This window comes from Erithacus rubecula (assembly GCF_903797595.1).
Source record: "Erithacus rubecula genome assembly, chromosome: 5".
Classification (NCBI taxonomy): domain Eukaryota; kingdom Metazoa; phylum Chordata; class Aves; order Passeriformes; family Muscicapidae; genus Erithacus; species Erithacus rubecula.
In genome coordinates this window covers 4,663,387-4,671,363 of record NC_136687.1, presented here as the reverse complement: position 1 = coordinate 4,671,363, position 7,977 = coordinate 4,663,387, and positions in this window count along the sequence as shown.

Below are 7,977 nucleotides of genomic sequence, written 5' to 3'. Positions count from 1 at the left end.
AATGAGAACTTAGTGCTCCATGGGAATTAAAAAAGCAGAGAGAAAATTAAAAACTAGTATGAAAAGTCTTCAGAGAAACATCACAAATTTTTGCTCACAACTCCAATGCACCAATCTCAGACAGGATAGAGCAGAACTACAAAAGGCAAGGAAGGGCAATAAGACACCAGAGACAGGGAGCAGTTTGCAGAAAAAAGAGCCAGAATAGGCTAAAATCCTTTGTCTTGGGAGAAAAAACAGCAGAGGGGATCTGAGAGAAGTCTGTGAAGTCACAGCTGGCATGGAGAAGGTGAACAGGAAATTATTGTGCACCATTTCTCAAAACTTCAAGGGCCAGACAGACACGAACTAATGAAATTATGAGACACCAAGTTAAGAACAGAAAAAAAGGATATTACTCTCACAAATGAGTTATGGGACTGTCGTGGGCACTAAAAATTACAAATTAGTACAAATGGGCTTAAAAGAGCAATGGTGGCTCATTCCAGCAGGGCTGTTAAACACCATAATCCAAACTCAACCTCAGGAGATCCCTTAGCTGCTGACTGCCAGGAGCCAGAATGATGCACCACAGGCAGCACCACTCTGTACTCTATGTGCTTCTTACTTGTTCTCTTTTTTCCCTCAGTTTCTTAGAATCTTTCTATGTTATGGTTTCAAGATGAGTCATAGCAGCATGACCCTGGACCCCATGTCCTTATTCACTAACATGCCTCTAAGGAAATGTATCCCAACATGAAGTTCAAACTTCACCAGAGACAAGGTACTACATGAAATTTTGTGGAAAAATACACAATTGGTATACTCTAATAATAAATTCAGCCTTTCTGATGAATGATTAGTAGAAGAAAACAAGAAACTTTAGCAGGTAGTAAGACCCCCATGAAGAGGAGCCTCTCTAAGCATCCTCTGCCTTCCCAAAACCTCAATTTCTCCACCATGGTGGGAACAGCTCACTGGAGATATGGGTATGCTAGCTCATGGAGTGAAGCTGTTAGTGATAGTACTCTTCCCTTTTCACCATTAAAAGCTCTTTTACACCTGGATAATCTGACCAGAGACTTTGGAATAAACATGCCTCTAATTGCACACTATTTACATAACCACTAAGAGTCACTGGGAATTCTTGGGACCTTGCAGACCACAGTCAACAGCCACCACTGAAAAATCTGGCAAACAAATGTTTACATTGCCCTCACCCACAAAAGTAAACTTCCACCCAAAATTTATAGGTTTTAACTAAAAGAGAGTCTGTCCTCTATCTATGTCCTATTTAAGGTCAACTGTCTTTTTACTAAAACTAAAGAATATTAAGTGAAAGAGTTTAATATCTTCAGACCTCATCCTTTCCACTTTTTTCTTCTTTTTTTTTTTTCTTTTTTTCCAGAGACCTGAAACTTCAAAAGAGAAAAGCCTAAAGAATGTTGAATGCACATGGGGTAACTAAGTTTGAGCTAATGTTGATAGTGAGCATCTTGTTGATGCTGCAGGGGACAGGGAGCAGCGTGAGGAGGTGGGCTGGGGCAAGGAATGACACATTCCTGCTGCTCACCAGGATCCAGAAAACCAGGGACACTACAGGGAATGGCCCAGCAGGGCATTTTGGCAGAGCTGGGACTATACCTCATGTCCATCTCCACACACAGCCCCTCTCCTGACCACAGGAACAACTTCCCAGCCTCAAGACAGGTCCTAAGCAAACAAATGGGAGGATTTTTACTGGCTTTAATGATATATGAAGTCAGATGGAGCTGAAGCCAGACCAGCTGCCAGTGCAACTGTGCATAAATCAGTGCATTGGCTCACAGATGGAGAAACAGTTGAGGTTTTTGCAGGTCCTTACCCAGCCATTCTACCTCCCATACATCTCACACCCAGGCAATTTCACAGCCACTGCTTTTGCAGAAGCCCATGGGTGAGTTGTCTGTGGCTTTGATGGCCCCAGGGTCACTGTCCAATTGCCCTGCCTTGGCTGGAGGGAGGCACAGAGACCCTGGTTTGGGTAAGGTAGTACTTCCACTAGGGCTAGGCTGAGAAATTCAGCTTCTTTTAGTTTTAAACAACATTGCTTCTTTATAAAATGGAGCCTCTCCACCTGCAGCAGAGTGCATCCAAACTGATTTGCAAGACTGCCAAGGACCCAGAGTTTCCCACCAAGAAGTATGGTGATGTGTCAGAAAGTCAGACACCTGCTGGGGATCCAGTGACAGTAGGGCTAGGGGGATCCTGGATGATTATTTAGTCCAGCTTTCCACACAAATTCATACAGTAACTCCTGCACCTTGTCCCCTGTTTAAAATTTATTTTTAAATGTGTCCAGTTTTTTATTTATACCATTCAAACAGTATAGACTCCACTATTCTTTTATGTAGTGCATTGCAAAGACCATTATGTTTGGCATAAATGCATTGCTCTTCTCACAAGCCTCATTTGTTCTCTGGGTATTATTTCACTTCTTTCTGATAGACAGCAAAGCCACAGCAATGTCCTCATGGAGATGTGAACAGAAGAATCTCACCCTTTGATCTCTGCTGAGATACACTGAAAAAACATTTTTCAGACCTCAAATCGCTGTTACAAAGAGGAGAGGAGAGGAGAGGAGAGGAGAGGAGAGGAGAGGAGAGGAGAGGAGAGGAGAGGAGAGGAGAGGAGAGGAGAGGAGAGGAGAGGAGAGGAGAGGAGAGGGAGGAGGGGAAGGAGGAGGAGAGGAGAGGAGAGGAGAGGAGAGGATAGGAGGAGAGGAAGGAAGAGGAGAGGAGGAGGAGGAGAGGAGGAGAGGAGAGAGAGGAGAGGAGAGGAGAGGAGAGGAGAGGAGAGGAGAGGAGAGGAGAGGAGAGGACGAGGAGAGGAGAGGAGAGGAGAGGAGAGGAGAGGAGAGGAGAGGAGAGGAGAGGAGAGGAGAGGAGAGGAGAGGAGAGGAGAGGAGAGGAGAGGAGAGGAGAGGACACAAATCTCATCATTCAGGCCAAGAGAATAAAATTAAGCTGCAGACTGTCATGAGCACTTTTTTCCTCTAAATGAATATTGACTGTGCCAAGCAAAAAAATAAGCATTTAAAAAGAAATACAATTTTAAGTCAATGGCAGATGTGACTCCAAATTACATTGTGTGTGAATAATTCTCATTTCCTACCTCATTTCACTATCCTTCCTCCGTTTCATATTATCCAAGAGGACTCCCATAATCCTGCCCATGCACATTTGCCAAGTCTCCAAATAGCTTTAAAAAAACCCACTGATGAGAGACCACCAACTTTACGGGTTCTTACAACTCCCACTGTACATTTTATGGGTATTTAGAAATGCTACAGGGTTTTCCTAATGCTGGAGAAATTTCACTTCTCTTCACTAATAATAGACATGTGTTTCAGCAGCCTTTCCTCACTTTTGTCTCCTTGCCTGCCTATATTCTCAAATTGCTGCTTTTTAAGATGTATTTTTCATAGAACTATAAAACCAGAGACATTTTTTTTTTCTTTTTTTTTTTTTTCCTTTTTTTTTTTCCTCAGATACAGGAATGGACAAAACTTTCAGCCTGCCAAGCTTATGCTTTCTTTCTTTCTTTTTTTTTTTTTTTTTTGGTTGTTATTTAAATACTTCACAATAAAAGAATGTGCTCCCAATGGAATCTTTACTGCAAAAAAGAAAAGTTCTCTCTTTCTTCTTTCTTCTATCTCATGCATTTTGAAACACTGAAACTCTGAAACCTCCTGAGGAAGACGGCTGCTCACATGCTGTCAGACTATTAATGATAATGTCAGACTACATGACACACATTTCAACATTAAAAGAAGGAGGATTAAGGCTGCATCTCAGTCTCACTTTGATGATTCAACTTTACATTGATATTCTCAACATGCCACTTGCAATCAGACTTCTGGTTTTGCTCATCAACAGCATTTTAAAATAATTCCTCTTGCCTAAGGAGCACGTTGGAAACTGCACATGAGAGTAGTTGTTCCTTTTTAACAAGTGCAGAGCTCTGGTTTTTCACAGGATTTGGAGTGTGTTCTGGTTTTCAGAAGCACAAAGCTGTTACCAGCTTATTCAGAAATGCTCAGGATGCTTTCCTGAGGAAAATGTCCCGTCCCTTGGGCACTGCTTTGGAGGCATCTCCCTGGCACCCACCTCTAGCACGTCTTTCCTGGGCTCTGAAGACAAGCCTTTCAAACATCCCAACACCTACAACTAATTCTTGCCACCTAGCATATTATTTCCACTTCATATTCCTTCCTATTTACTTATCTTTAAAAAAAAAAATACATTGTGTTAAGACACATTCTGGGGTTTCAGAGTCATTTCTTACAACCACATTAGTTTTCATGAGGGCAGAGATCCACCCAACAGGGTGTGTCACCCACTGGCAGAAGGCAGAGACTGATTTAGGGTCTGGGGCTGCAGTGCCAGGCAGAGCTTGACCTGCATGGGGGAGTCAATCCAAGACTTTGAGTAGCTCAGTGACAGAGGATGCTGGGAGGAGAGGTTAACACTTCTCTGCCATTGGGATACTACTGGGAGCCAAGAAAGCAGCCTTTTCTCAGGCTGCTGAAGGACCAGGAATTGCAACAATGGCTATGCACCTGCAGGGTGCATGTGCTACGTGATGTTTTGCAGAAAGCATCTTTTCAAAGAGGTGTTGCCTTCTTGGACCAATGAGCCTTTTCTATTCTGTATTACACGAACTACTATATATAAGGGTAGTGTTTCTTTAAATTAAAAACTCTCTGCTTCTCCATTGCACAAAGAACCTTGTTGCTATGTCCTTCTCGCTGCTCCTGTAGCTCAAATGCAACACTTCTCCAGTGATTTTTACCCAGGACTCTTATGTCCTTCACAGAGGGCTGGCAAAGGGTTTATTTCCTTATTTCCAATGCCTGACAACCTTTTTGGTCACAACATTTTTCTTAATATCCAACATAAATCTCCCCTGGAGTAATCTGAGGCCATTTCCTCTTGTCTTTTATTTACCCTTGAATGCAGAGGTAGCAGAGTTGCATGGCAAGTGGTGCTGGTGCTTATGCTGAAGTTATTTTTCCAGCAGGTCTCAAAGCAGAGGTGCAACTCTTTTCCCATCTCACCTCTGTGCAGCCATGGCCACACCACCACATCAAAAAATGCCAAGCATATCAAACAGGGATGGGCTGGGTTAGCTTTGCTCTGCCCAAGCACAGAGAACCTCAGAGTTGGTCAAGGGAGGAAATGGGAGTGCAACAAGAAGGAGAAAGGACAATGGGATAGGACAGCAGCACCATCAGCTTGGCTCTGCCAGAGATGAAACCTTCCTTGGAGTGTGTCTGTGTCTTGCAAGCACCTGCCTTACCCATATCTGAGAAATATGAACCTATAGTGATGCCTGGAAAGGCTGACCTGGAACAGAGACTAGGCAGTGTAAAAGGAATAAAACAGGTATTTATTGAAAGTATACAGCTTGAGCAGTGAAAGAGCCTGGGGGGGCTACACCCAAATCAAATCCAAGATGGATTCCTGTTACGAGTTTTCACACTTTTATAAGTTTTGGTTCATGTATATGTTGGGGTCGATTGTCCAAGCACAGCCCCAGGCTGCCAAGTCTCAGCCCCCTGGCTTGCCCCCTGCCCTCTTTCCCTTGCCATTGTTCTTGCTTTTTGGATAATGGGTGTCCTTGGTTCTCCACCTGGGAAGGGATTATTTTGTCCAACCACCCTGTGAAGGGAACTTACTAACACCTAACATGAAGTTTCAGAGTTACACACCAAGCAGGAGAAGATCCGAAAAATATAAAAGCTAAAACTCAAGGCATCAACAGGACACAGCAGGACTGCTCAAATGACACAGCTCAGAGTGCAGACAAGGCTGACATAATGTGGTTTGCAGAAAGGAGAGGTCAAAAATTTCACTACAAGTCAAAACCATAGTCCTGTCACTCTGCATTACTTCCCCACAGCCAGGTGATTCTCTCCATCTGTTGTTCACCTCATGCCATCACTTTGGCACATAGGCACTAGGCAGCAGAATGAGCTGCTGCATCCGTATGGCACAGAGCAGTCAGCACCACCTGCAGATTTTTTTGCATTTGCTCCCAAAAGTCATGTTTCTCTGGTGGCATTGCTCGAGGACACACTGCTCCTAGCACAAATTCTAATCCCAGCACAGCCACAATGCTTTTCTTTCCAGAGGCCAGGTGGTGAGCTCAGGCATCACTGCCCATCTCCATGGCATGTGGAAGGCACATCAGTGGCTCTGGGGCTACCATGGCATGGGCTGAAGGGATGAGTTTGCTCTTCAGGAAACTCTGGAATTAAGCAAAGTTTAAACTTTGCTTAATTGAAAGAGTTAACCTTCATCTAAACAACTTAAGCAGGTAGAAGAGGTTGCAGTTTAAATCTTCAGTCCCAAGCAAGTTTCAGTTTCAATCTCCGTCAAGGCAAACAGGAGCAAACCAAGTGGACGGCGACAGAGAGTCCCCACCCCGTTTGCCCTGCTTTAGCTGTGGGAGCAAAGGAAGGGGAGCAGTGGGAGCAGGTCTGTGTGCTCACAGGGGCTGTGCTCTGTGGCTGGCAGCTCCACTCTGTGACCAGGGCACAGGGACGGGCTGCGTGCTCCGCTCCGTGCGTCACGCTGGGGGACGAGGCCCGTCGTGACTCAGCCCTGAGCTGGCCCACCCCGGCCATCCTGTGATACCCATGACCACAGGGATACTAAAAGGAGAGAAGGGGAAGGTCTGACAGGCGGGTATGTGACTAGGGACACTCAGGTTTAGGTTTCTTCTTGGAAGCACTCCGTAAGGCAGCGACCGCCAAGGGAGCAGCTACATAACCAGCACTGAGAAGATAAACATGCCTTAGGGGCAAAATGAGAAAAAAAAATAGTGTAAATGGCTGCAAATGCCTTTGGTTTTAACAGCCTTTATCTGTCTACTGCCCAAATGGATTTGTTTCTGGGAGTCATGCTGGAAGAGCAAGAGGATTTGGGGGAGGCAGAATTTAATGGCTGAGACTGTAATTTTGGGCCAAGGTCTTCCTCTCATGAGAAGAGACTTCCACTGAAGGTAGACCCTGCTGGAGGAGCTGATGCTACTGCCACTCACTGAGATGCTTGGAAGAAACCCTGTCAACCAAAAATCTCTTTGCTGGCTCTCAGCTTTGAGAGTTAGAGGAACTAAGATGAAAGATGGAGAAAATAGTCATTAAGGCATGCCCTAGCATTAGCAGCAATAATTCACAGGCTCTAGCTGAGGATATCAGGGCAGTTTGACAGCACCACCACAAGGCAGGGGAGTGATGCTACCCACACTGGGAAGTCAGGCACTTCTGAGTTCAACTGACTCACCTAAAGTCCTTCTGCAAAGGAAAATAAAACCGCAGTGACACGGGATGTAATGGAGGGGCACGGGATGGAATGGAGGAGGCAGCACCGCTGTCACAGATACGGTGCTGAACCAGGGCTCAGCACATCTTCTCCAGTGCTTTCTCCACAACCACTGCTTTCTCCGCGTGAAGAAACCCTTGCAATGTCTGCTCTGGGGCAGCCTGGCCACAGTAGCAAGAGGAAATGAGTCATCAGGCAGAGCTTGTCTTGCATCACGGACCTACACGAGGTCAATAGAAGCTCCTTCTCCTCACCCCACATAGTGCTGATGGCTGCTAGGTTGTCACACCATGGGAAGAGGAGGAGGAGTGGGGTAAGGAATCAACATCCCTTTCACTGCATCTCACAGCTTGCATCCCATTGATTCTCAGTACAACTCAATGTCTAAGGGGTCTAGACGGCTTGCAAAGACAGATGTCTAAATAACAGAGATACTTTTTAAACTTTCAAAGGATCTCCTGAAATCCCTTCAATCCCAAAACGTTCCTACGATCCTGAAAAATGCAGTTTATTCCCAGCTCTGCCACAGCTTCTGACTGTGAACTGCACCTCCCTCCCTCATACTCTGCCCACTCTGCAGAGACCCCCCGAGGCTGAGGTGAGGGGAGTTGGGGGGTTTCGGGGTGCCAGC